Source organism: Castor canadensis, chromosome 10, assembly GCF_047511655.1.
Source record: "Castor canadensis chromosome 10, mCasCan1.hap1v2, whole genome shotgun sequence".
In the NCBI taxonomy this organism is placed as follows: domain Eukaryota; kingdom Metazoa; phylum Chordata; class Mammalia; order Rodentia; family Castoridae; genus Castor; species Castor canadensis.
This window is the reverse complement of record NC_133395.1, coordinates 42,014,604-42,027,493: the sequence shown is the minus strand read 5'-3', so window position 1 is coordinate 42,027,493 and position 12,890 is coordinate 42,014,604. Positions and strand designations below refer to the sequence as shown.

At 34.2% G+C, this 12,890-nt stretch overlaps 1 protein-coding gene across 15 annotated transcripts in view; it reads right to left on the bottom strand.

The window, feature by feature from the left end:
* The window catches only part of Pcdh9 (protocadherin 9), an 888,530-nt gene that overhangs the window by 209,364 nt on the left and 666,276 nt on the right, over nt 1-12,890 (bottom strand). The gene's annotated exons all lie outside the window — the stretch shown is intronic.

Here is a 12,890-nt window from a genome sequence, read left to right as displayed (position 1 = left end):
ATGCCCTTGTTCTCTACTTAAAACAAGAGAAGACAAAAACTACACGCCCATCAATCAAAAACAACATAGTCAGCACCAAGTCCAATAATGAAAACCATGATTTCATAAATCTTCTTGTACAGGTTGGGTTCATCTTTAAAGAAAAAAGTCTTATCGGGTGCAGCTGAATATTCTCATGGTCTTATATTCATCAGTGTTTAATGAAAACAATAGAATGGTTGTCAGAATACAAATGTGTAACCTTTCTTAACTTAAAAAAAAAATGCCTAACTATGCCCTGACTATGCCCTTGGAATAAGTTGTAGTCAGGGTATTTTTCCCTTAAAAAGTCCAACCATGTCTTTCTGTAACACTTTGGCAATGAGATAACTTTTTTTTCCTTCTTACTCCCTTTTCAGATATGTGTGTTTAATTCAATCAAGTGGAGATTAAATTTAAGAACTCAGTTTCAGAAAGCTATTTCTTGGCAGTGACTAATATTAACTGAAAAAAGAGGTTTGACGTGGCAGTTTTGTTTTAGCTGAATCAACAACTCTTCATTAAATTCCGTTCTGTGACTCCAATCCCCTTTGCATGTATTAGGAAGTAAAATAAGTTGTTTGCAATCATTGGATGTATTCAGCAGGAATGGAGATTTATTTTTTTTAAATATAGACTCTATATTTACAAACTAGGTTAACTAGGTCTGAGTAAAATGAAGTTTGATTAGGCATACACAGTACAATATACTTAATCAAAGTTCCCAGATTGATTTTGCTAAGACATATCTCAAGTTCCTGATGTAATCCAATGGAATCTAGTTTTTGGATTTGAATTAGTCATAAGTATTGTGACATTCACCTTGATCCAAAGACTTAGACATGGTTTGTATATTATAAAATTCATTCAAACTGGAATTGAGATATGGTGCTATGGCATGTCCTTATACTTGAAGAGAGAATGGCAGTGTGCCAAAAGCATGAATCATTTGAGTTTAGAAATTAATGAATGGTAAGATGTAGTACATTCAGTAAGAAGAAAAACATGTAAAGTGATTTGCTGAGTGTAGGTATAAGATGCCTTAAGCAAAAATTTACATTAATTTTTTAAAGTGGGTTATATAGAATTTTGAAAATCAATGTCAAAGGAAGTGCTTAGAAGTGCTTATGTGGAAGACATGAGAAAACCTTTTGATTTAGTAAAGCTCCAATTGTCTTATTTAGTAAGCATTCTGGATACCTCTTTTCTAAAGAGGTTGCTATTTATAGCATTTTATATTCTTACCAGTCTTCTCATGGCTACATAATGTGAAAACAAGGAATGGCTACACTACATCATTCACACTATCCACTATATGTAATTATCTGGTCTACTGGTCTACTGTAGTGTATTTCTGTAATGAATTAAAGACAAACCCATAAGAGTCCACTCCATGCACAGACATTTGTTACAGCTTAAATTCAGGGCCCACAATAGGAAAAGGGGACCAGGAACTAGAGAAAAGGTTAGATTAAAAAGAATTAACCTAGAAGGTAACACCCACGCACAGGAAATCAATGTGAGTCAATGCCCTGTATAGCTATCCTTATCTCAACCAGCAAAACCCCTTGTTCCTTCCTATTATTGCTTATACTCTCTCTACAACAAAATTAGAGATAAGGGCAAAATAGTTTCTTCTGGGTATTGAGGGGGGGAGCGGGAGGGGGTGGAGTGGGTGGTAAGGGAGGGGGTGGAGTGGGAGGTAAGGGAGGGGGTGGGGGCAGGGGGGAGAAATAAACAAGCCTTGTATGCACATATGAATAATAAAAGAAAAATGAAAAAAAAAACTTCAGGGCCCAAATGTCTACTTATTTCCATTCTGTTTTATAAGTATTGTGACTTCACCATCTTTAAACCATATTAGTTCCCTGATTATACCTGGAATTCTGCAAATGCTGTGAGAGCATTTCTAGTCTCAAGCCTTATTCTTTATTATCCCCACTTTAAAATAAATAACAATTACTGAATGAATAAGGAAGATTCAGAAGGAATTGTGAAGAATTTCCATCAAGATACTGCATTATGCCCAATTGGAAAGGCACATCTATGTTAAGCAAATCATATTAATCTAGATGGTCTCACATACACATAAGATATGATATTTAAATAAGAAATCAAAACATTTCATGCAAAGGGAATGGCTTTAGTACATTGCATATTTATAAAGGAACATCTTTCTCACATGCCACTGTTTTTGCCCTTGTTGAAAATGAAATATTTTTCTGCTTCTTCTAAATACTATTTGAAATACTTCCATTTTGAAAGAAAATTATGTCATATCTAACATTATGTTATTATTTCAAATAACCATGAAATCAATGTTAAAACTTAACATTCAATAGTTCAATTGGATAGATAGTACAGTTCCACAGGTAAGTATACATTAGAATGGAGATGTAGTTCAGTGGTAGATCACTTGCAAAACCTCTACAAGGTCTTAGGTTTGGTCTCCAGCATCATACACGCACAAACACACATACACACTAACTTTATAAAGTATGTGTGTACAGAATGTATATGATACATGACACAGGGTAAATATTTGACAAATGTGTTAAGTAAACATGTATAGTAGCTCAAGATGTTTAATAATTACTAGTATTTCCAGTAAAGGAAACTACTAAATATTCTAATGCTGTCAACAATAATCTGCATTTTTGTTATTTTATCTTGCTCTGAAAAGACAGAAAAGTCAAAATGGTATTCTAAACCTTTGATATTTGCACTCTGATATGCACTTATTAAATTTTTATAAAAGGATTCAAATATGTACCAAATTAGAAAAAGTTCTGAAATAAAATGTTTTGTAGAGTAGTAAGACATTATAATGTGATTTATCATTTTCCATATACTCTTTGGGGAATTAGTATTTTGATTAATGGATCCAATTATTGTTTATATACTTTCCACTATCCTGCCTTCAGGCATGTTGCTACATAAGAAATATAAAAATCTGCCATCCTCTCAAAAGTTATCCAATCTGAACTCTCTCCATGTATAAGATGTTACAATCCCAAGGTGACTAAAGAGCCTGAAATCCACATTTGATGACACAATAACATCCTAAATTATATAAGCTGGATTTTTTTCTAGATTTGCAGATAGAAATTTTAGGTCATTGGAAAATATTGGCCAAAGCCATGATGACTAGCTTTACATAGTAAGCTTTCCTTTTTTGTTTGACTGATCAGTGGCCCTCCTATTAAAACAGAAGACATGATCAAATTTATCCTTCTCATCAAAACTTTTAGTCCCTTTCTGTTTACTTAAGGATCTCACTTCTATTAAACTCTTAATTCATCTATAATCAGTACCACATGGTTTAGAATTACATTAAATGCTATTTACTGTAACAGAACTTCAAAAACTGCTGCCAGCAAACAGACTGAACACTACCCACTGATTTAGTATTGTCTTTGGCTTCTTTCTGGGTACAAGGGCAAGATTGCATAGATACCACAGAGACCTCAAGTGGCCAGAAAGCCCCAAAACATTCATCATCTAGCCCTTTGCAGATCAAGTTTTCCAACCCCTGGAGGTATATATAATAATAACATGAAAGAAAATATAATGTAGTCATATATCTCCAGCATTCTTTACCTTAGGAAAGCTTATTTTTCTTATTAAAATTCAAATACTAAAAATTAAAGATAATTTTTAAAAACTGATAGTTTGTTATCTCTCACTGCTCAGGGGACATATTGGACACCCGTTACTTAATTGATTTGTTACATCATTACAGAGTGGGAAATACAATTTTAAATAAAAATGTTTTCTCAAAGCTTGATTTCCTTATCTAGTGAGTTCACTAAAGCACCAAACATCTGAGCTTCATAACTGTGGATAAGATAGGTTTGAGGACAAGTAACAATAAGATTTTATTTCCAATGCAGAGGGTATTCTGAAACATCTCCAGAATTGAAAAACAAAAATATGCTAACAGATAACATCTCTGATTTCTTCAAGTCCTTTCTTCAAGAAATTTCTCCAGAATTTCACACTAAAGAAGAAAGTGTGTCTCCTAATGAATTTTCCTTTACTAGAATTTGACATCACCCAATCCATTGCCTTTCCCTGTTAAACTTGAACTTCAAAAAACCAAAAACTAAGAGCTAAGCCCAATTTGAGAAACTAATCTTTTTTTTTTAATTTTTATTGTTTTATTATTCATATGTGCATACAATGCTTGGGTCATTTCTCCTCCCAGCCCCTACCCCCTCCCTTACCACCCACTTTGCCCCCCCCCACCCTCGATACCTGGCAGAAACTATTTTGCCCTTATCTCTAATTTTGTTGAAGAGAGAGTAGAAGCAATAATAGGAAGGAACAAGGGTTTTTGCTAGTTGAGATAAAGATAGCTATACAGGGAGTTGACTCGCATTAATTTCCTGTGCATGTGTGTTACCTTCTAGGTTAATTCTTTTTGATCTAACCTTTTCTCTAGTTCCTGGTCCCCTTCTCCTATTGGCCTCAGTTGCTTTTAAGGTATCTGCTTTAGTTTCTTTGCATTGAGGGCAACAAATGCTAGCTAGTTTTTTAGGTGTTTTACCTATCCTCATACCTCCCTTGTGAGCTCTCGCTTTTATCATGTGCTCAAAGTCCAATCCCCTTGTTGTGTTTGCCCTTGATCTAATGTCCGCATATGAGGGAGAACATATGATTTTTGGTCTTTTGGGCCAGGCTAACCTCACTCAGAATGATGTTCTCCAATTCCATCCATTTACCAGCAAATGATAACATTTCATTCTTCTTCATGGCTGCATAAAATTCCATTGTGCATAGTTACCACATTTTCTTGATCCATTCGTCAGTAGTGGGGCATCTTGGCTGTTTCCATAACTTGGCTATTGTGAATGGTGCTGCAATGAACATGGGTGTGCAGGTGCCTCTGGAGTAACCTGTGTCACAGTCTTTTGGATATATCCCCAAGAGTGTTTTTGCTGGATCAAATGGTAGATCAATGTTCAGCTTTTTAAGTAGCCTCCAAATTTTTTCCAGAGTGGTTGTACTAGTTTACATTCCCACCAACAGTGTAAGAGGATTCCTTTTTACCCGCATCCTTGCCAACACCTGTTGTTAGTGGTGTTGCTAATGATGGCTATTCTAACAGGGGTGGGGTGGAATCTTAGTGTGGTTTTAACTTGCATTTCCTTTATGGCTAGAGATGGTCAGCAGTTTTTCACATGTTTTTTGGCCATTTGAATTTCTTCTTTTGAGAAAGATCTGTTTAGTTCACTTGCCCATTTCTTTATTGGTTCATTAGTTTTGGGAGAATTTAGTTTTTTAAGTTCCCTATATATTCCGGTTATCAGTCCTTTGTCTGATGTGAAGCTGGCAAATATTTTCTCCCACTCTGTGGGTGTTCTCTTCAGTTTAGAGACCATTTCTTTTGATGAGCAGAAGCTTTTTAGTTTTATGAGGTCCCATTTATCTATGCTATCTCTTAGTTGCTGTGCTGCTGGGGTTCCATTGAGAAAGTTCTTACCTATACTTACTAACTCCAGAGTATTACTTACTCTTTCCTGTATCAACTTTAGAGTTTGGTGTCTGATATTAAGATCCTTGATCCATTTTGAGTTAATATTGGTATAGGGTGATATACATGGATCTAGTTTCAGTTTTTTGCAGACTGCTAACCAGTTTTCCCAGCAGTTTTTGTTGAAGAGGCTGCGTTTTCTCCATCATATATTTTTAGCTCCTTTGTCAAAGACAAGTTGGTTATAGTTGTGTGGCTTCATATCTGGGTCCTCTATTCTGTTCCACTGGTCTTCATGTCTGTTTTTGTGCCAGTACCATGCTGTTTTTATTGTTCTTGCTTTGTAATATAGTTTGAAGTCAGGTATCGTGATACCTCCAGCATTGTTCTTTTGACTGAGTATTGCCTTGGCTCTTTGTGGCCTCTTGTGTTTCCATACATATTTAATGGTAGATTTTTCAGTCTCTTTAATGAATGTCATTGGAATTTGATGGGAATTGCATTAAACATGTAGATTATTTTGGGGAGTATAGACACTTTTACTATGTAATTCTACCAATCCATGAGCATGGGAGATCTCTCCACTTTCTATAGTCTTCCTCAATCTCTTTCTTCAGAAGTTTATAGTTTTCCTTGTAGAGGTCATTCACATCTTTTGTTAGGTTTACACCTAGGTATTTGATTTTTTTTGAGGCTATTGTAAATGGAATTGTTTTCATATATTCTTTTTCAGTTTGTTCATTATTAGTGTATAGAAATGCTGAGTTTTCTATGTTGATTTTATGTCCTGCTACCTTGCTGTAGCTATTGATGATGTCTAGAAGCTTCTGAGTAGAGTTTTTTGGGTCTTTAAGGTATAGGATCATGTCATCTGCAAATAAGGATATTTTGACAATCTCTTTGCCTATTTGTGTTCCTTTTATTCTTTCTTCTTGCCTAATTGCTCTGGCCAGGAATTCCAGTACTATGTTGAATAGGAGTGGAGATAGTGGGCATCCTTGTCTGGTTCCTGATTTTAGAGGGAATGGTTTCAGTTTTTCTTCGTTAAGTATAATGCTGGCTGTAGGTTTGTCATATATAGCTTTTATAATGTTGAGGTACTTTCCTTCTATTCCTAGTTTTCTTAGAGCTTTTATCATGAAATGGTGTTGGATCTTATCAAAGGCTTTTTCTGCATCTATTGAGATAATCAAGTGGTTTTTGTCTTTGCTTCTGTTAATGTGGTTTATTATGTTTATTGATTTTCGTATGTTGAACCACCCCTGCATTCCTAGGATGAAGCCTACTTGGTCGGAGTGAATAATCTTTTTGATGTGTTGTTGAATTCGGTTTGCCATTATTTTTGTTGAAGATTTTTGCATCAATGCTCATTAAGGAGATTGGTGTTCTCCTTTTTGGAGGTGTCTTTGCCTGGTTTTGGGATAAGTGTAATACTGGCTTCATAAAATCTGTTAGGCAGTTTTCCTTCCCTTTCTATTTCATGGAACAGTTTAAGGAGAGTTGGTATTAGTTCTTCTTTAAATGTCTGATAGAATTCAGCAGAGAATCCATCAGGTCCTGGACTTTTCTTTTTGGGGAGACTCTTGATTGCTGCTTCAATTTCATTTTGTGTTATAGATCTATTCAGGTGATTAATTTCCCCTTGGTTCAGTTATGGATGATCATATGTATCTAGAAATCTGTCCATTTCTTTAAGATTTTCAAATTTATTTGAATATAGGTTCTCAAAGTAGTCTCTGATGATTTCCTGGACTTCCATGGTGTTTGTTGTTATCTTCCCTTTTGCATTCCTGATTCTACTAATTTGGGTTTTTTCTCTCCTCATTTTAGTCAGGTTTGCCAGGGGTCTGTTGATCTTGTTTATTTTTTCAAAGAACCAACTTTTTGTTTCATTAATTCTTTGTATGGTTTTTTTGGTTTCTATTTCATTGATTTCAGCTCTTATTTTTATTATTTCTCTTCTATTTGTTTTGGGATTTGCTTGTTCTTGTTTTTCTATGAGTTTGAGATGTATCATTAGGTCATTGTTTTGGGATCTTTCAGTCTTTTTAATATATGCACTCATGGCTATAAATTTTCCTCTCAGGACTGCCTTTGCTGTGTCCCGTAGGTTCCGATAGGTTGTGTTTTCATTTTCATTGACTTCCAGGAACTTTTTAATTTCCTTTTTTATTTCATCAATGACCCATTGTTCATTAAGTAATGAATTATTTAGTTTCCAGCTGTTTGCAAGATTTTTGTCTTTACTTTTGTTGTTGAGTTCTAGTTTTATTGCATTGTGATCAGATAGTATGCATGGTATAATTTCTATTTTCTTATATTTTCTGAGGCTTGCTTTGTGCCCTAAGATATGATCTGTTTTGGAGAAGTTTCCATAGGCTGCTGAGAAGAATGTATATTGTGTAGAAGTTGGCTGAAATGTTCTGTAAACATCAAGTATGCCCATTTGATCTATTGTGTATTTTAGATCTTGGATTTCTTTTTGATTTTTTGTTTGGATGACCTATCTTTTAATGATAATGGGGTGTTAAAGTCTCCCACAACCATTGTGTTGGAGTTAATATATGTTTTTAGGTCTTTTGAGTAACTAATCTCAAATTGCCCTTCCTGTTATACACACCACATTTTATCAAACAATTCTTTTTCTTCCTTATAATTATTTTACAAATTTAAAATTTTTATGTTACAATAACATCTTTTTTGAATAATGCATTACAGAATAATGATTCAGGAATGAATAAATGAACAAAAGAATAAATATGTTCCACATTACAGTACTCATTATTCTCAAAAAGATGAATGATGTGTACTACATATGACCATTTTCCTAAATCATCAGAGCAAGTCAAAATAGAACAATACATTTAAATTTCTTTTGCAAATTTAGAAAAAAAATCTGATTCTTGACCCCATCTTGTAAGTCATCTCTCCCAAATAAAAGTTGAATTTAAATCATATTATAGAAACACACTTTTCTATGTGCAAGTTTCAGTAGAAATTAAAAGGGAACACTTTGGAAGCTTCAAAAGTCATCTTAAAGAAGATACTTACTCTGAGAGTAAATACATAAGGTGCTCAAGTTATATAAATTTAGGGGAAATGTGAATTTTCTTTGAATATACGTGGGGGGATGAAAATAAATTTTTTGACTTGTTATATTCTCAAACCCTTGGAATTTTGCATTGTTATTGGAGATAAGAGTAAGAATTTGCAAAAGAATTCAGTGGAAAGGTTAGTTAATTTTGATAAGGAATTTTTAAGCTTTTAAGGTAGAAGAGACCAAAACCCTATCCATGAATTGAAGCCAGGACAAATTAAATTATTGGAATGTAGTAATCTTAAGAAATGCATAAGAAAATAGATCCCTAAAGTAAAACTGCTCTAATAAAAGAATTCTAGCCTGGTGATCTGCATACACTATAACATTATCTCAGAGTTCCTAAATAGAGGAAAGGCCTGTTTCAGGACAAAGTTTGTGTTTGAAATTTGGGAGTCTCTGTGGAACTAACCATGAGGAGAAATCATGTACTTTGGAAAGTTGATGGAATACAAGAGCTCTGTGTACTTAGATTTCTGCCCTCAGTGCTTTGGTATTCTATTCTAAAAAATGGTGGTAATACTAATGCATTTCCCTTAGGTGTCTGTAAGGATTAAATAAATTAATAGACATAATTCCCTTAAAAAGGTATTTAGTAAGACATATGTTAGAGTGTGCTTATTATTACAGCTAGCCAATACTTTGGACCATTTTTGTCAAGGTAAATTCACTATTATTTAGATTTTATACATAACTGGTGATTGAAAATGAGCAAACACTTTGGGATAATCAAACCGACCATCAAGAGAGAAGAAGTGAGAAGAACAACACTGTTTTATAATCTCAGGCTTGCTTTTAATTAACCATATGTCCTTGGGTAAACCACTTAGAGCTTCTGAAGCTCAATTTCCATTTTTGAAAAATATATGAGTGAGTCCAGAGAATCCCTAAGGTCCTTTAGGCCATAAGATTTTATAAGTCTATGTGTCCTCTTTATGAGTGAGTATCATACATTCAGACTTTTGCTAGATACCATGAGAGGTATAGACAAAACACAAGCCAGTTCCCTTCCCTATAAGATATTACAATCCCAAGTTGACTAAAGAACCTGCAATCCACATTTGATGACACAATAACACATTCAATTATATAAGTTGTGTTTTTTTTTCTAGGTTTGCAAGTGGAAATAGTTTTAAGTCATTGGAAAATATTGGCCAAAGCCATAATGACTAGCTATAAAGAGTTAGCTTTCCTTTTTGTTTGACTGGTCAGTGGCAATCCTATTAAAACAGAGTCTATACTTCCACATTTTACTGACAAGGGATTACTCTAAATAAAACTTTTTTGACTGACATGTATTTCCTGTTACTCAGAATGTCCTTTGATGCCAAGGTAGCAGTCCAAATAGGTTCAGGACAAAAAGCAAGGAAGCATTGTGCTCTCCTGACCATTTAGCAATGACAAGAGAGAGCATTGTGCCTGAGAATGCTCTGTGTGCTTCAGGGATGTTTGCAGCTAAAGTCCTATTCGTGTCCTTATGTGCCCTCAGCACTATTATTTATTTTTAGCATCTTTTTCTTTTAACTTCTTAAGCCAATAAGTACTATGTAATAAAATGTCATTGTCAGTAGACTAATGTACATGTAATCATTCCATTTACTTTGAACTTCATAATTGTCCTAAAATTCCTTAAGTCTTTTATTCTGTCAGTAGAAAAAGTAGGAATCTGAACTTGAACTAAATGCATTTAATTTTTTCCAAGATAATATGTGGGAGATATTATTGTGTGGGAATTTCCATATTGTGTATTACTGCAGTTTTCACCAGACCTCAGTCAACATGTAGGTTCAAAGCCACATGAAAACCTGTGATGCAAAGAAGTCTCCCAGGGAACACACATCCTTGTTTTAATGTTCTTTGTGTTTAGAATTGATCTACTGGTTATATGATTATTTAGCTGACCTTTTCCAATAGCAGAATCTTCAAATCCTATGCATTTCCAGGATGAATTTTGAACTCGTGACTTTATTTACTCTTCAAGTCTAATAAAATGCACAACAAAAGCATTGTGGACCTTAAATGGGATATTTACTTCACAGTAATTGAGCTATGATGACTTGTAGTTAAGCATCCTATGTCTTAATTCATACCCAGTTTTTAAAGGGCATGTTTCCATGACATCAGGAAACCCCTGTCTTACAGGGTAGAGGAGAATGAAAAGCTTCATGATTAATGACACTACCTAAATACTGGCACAAGCTGGCTAGTTCTTGTAAGGAAGGCGTGTTTAACTGCATTCTGCCCAACACAACAGCTCATTAAGCAATATTTTCCCCATTAATGTTTAGTATTAAACACTGAATGAAAACTAAATATCATACGGAAAAACAAATTGAAAACAGCACAGTAGGGTTTAGGATAAGCAGCCAACAGCCTCCCCTTCATTTGGAAGACAGCTTGCATACCTATTCCAAAGATTAATGAGCAATCAGTTCTAAATTAAACCAAGACCTGCATTTGAATTTCTTTCTCTGTTGAAAGCACAGCTATGAGTTACACTAACTGAGATAAAATACAGTATTAGCCTTTCCATGTGTTGTGTAATGTGGTTAGAAACATGAAAGATTGTTTCTGAAACATTTCCTTCACACTTTTTTTTTATCATTTATTTTCCTGCACCATTTGAAAGGAAATGGGCCATGGTGAGGTCAGCAGTTTCTGCCACATGATGCAGAATCTTGCTCTCTGTCAGTCACTCAAGAAACAGTCACCTCTTTGAAGATGGAATAAGAAAACTACTTTCATGAACATCACAGATTCTATCATAGGTGGTTAACACAGAATTTCAATTTTATAAAAACTGTCAAAAGAAACTACCTTTCTGTAAGTGCAGTGATACTGTTATAGTAAGAGAAAATATGGAATAGACCACATATTGTCAAGATTTCAGGACACTGATAAAACCATTGGAATAAGCTATATTGATATACATATATATATATATAGTTGACATGTGAATGAATCCTCAAAATGCAAAATTGTTCCAAGAGATATTCAGTCAGTGGTGGGGATTGCTTTAGAAAAATAAGAGGGAATGTTAAGTGTTCTGACCAAGAAAACAATAATTCTATGTGCCAATTCATATGTTAATTAGGTATATTTAGTGATTCTACAATGTATATACACTTTTGGACATCATTTTATATATGAGAAAAACATACAATTTAATCTGTAACTTAAAAAGAAAAAAAGAAAAAATGATATAGAAAACAACAATTCACAAAACAAGCATGTTATTTTGGGATCCTTAACCTGACTCTCTCTAACCTAAACATATCTGTGAAAGGACTTAGGTATATGCATACATTTTTCACATATTATTTTGCCTGTGTCTGCACACACATATATTTTTCTGGAACGGTTTCCATAGTTTTTCTTTAAATTCTGAAACTAAAATCTGATCATAAACTTTTAAGAATTAAAGAATCGTTGCATAAAGCATTGCGTTTTATACCTCTAACTATTACCTAAGGAACTTTTGAACATATCCAGATCAGACAAAGCTGAATTGAATCACATTATCTAGGGGCAGGATCACAATATGTATTTTTTAAATACCTCAGATGTTAAGATAATAAATGATGAGCAATAAAAGTATGTGATACAGACCAAATAATTATATAATCCTGTGGAAAAGGGGAGACTGATGTAACTCAAGTTCTGCTGAAAGAGGCTCAACTATATTTTAAGTTAAATATCCCACAGTCTTTAGGACTAAGGACGTAAAGTAACTACAAAATTGAATAAGGAAGACAATCATACCAATTTTTTAGAAACAGAGCAATCACATAACCTATGTACAGTTGTAGGACTGTGAATAGGCTCCTAATAAGATGTTTGGGTCCAAATCCCTGAACTTGTGAATGTGACCTCATTAAAAAAAAAGTCTTTGCTGATGTAATTTTAAAGAACTAGAGATGAGATCATTATGGTTTATTTGAGTGAGACTTAAATCCAGTGATAAGTGTCTTTACAAAAGATAAGCAGAATGTAACCCCACCCAATACAACCATTAAAAAAGATTAAAAAAAAAAAAAGTAAGATAAACATCAGAGACCCAGGGGAAAAAGAGAAAGCTATGTGACCATGGAGGCAGATATCAGAGTGGTGCAGCCAGAAGCCAAGGAACACATACTTTCAACAGAAGCTTCATGGAACAAAGAACAGAATATTCTCTCAGAGCCTCTGAGGGAGAGCAGGACCTGATTTCTGGCTACCAGAAATAGATCATCAGCTTTGTGGTAATTATTTAAAAGAGGTACAAGGTAGTAAGGCAACATCATATTCTTATGTCGCTAC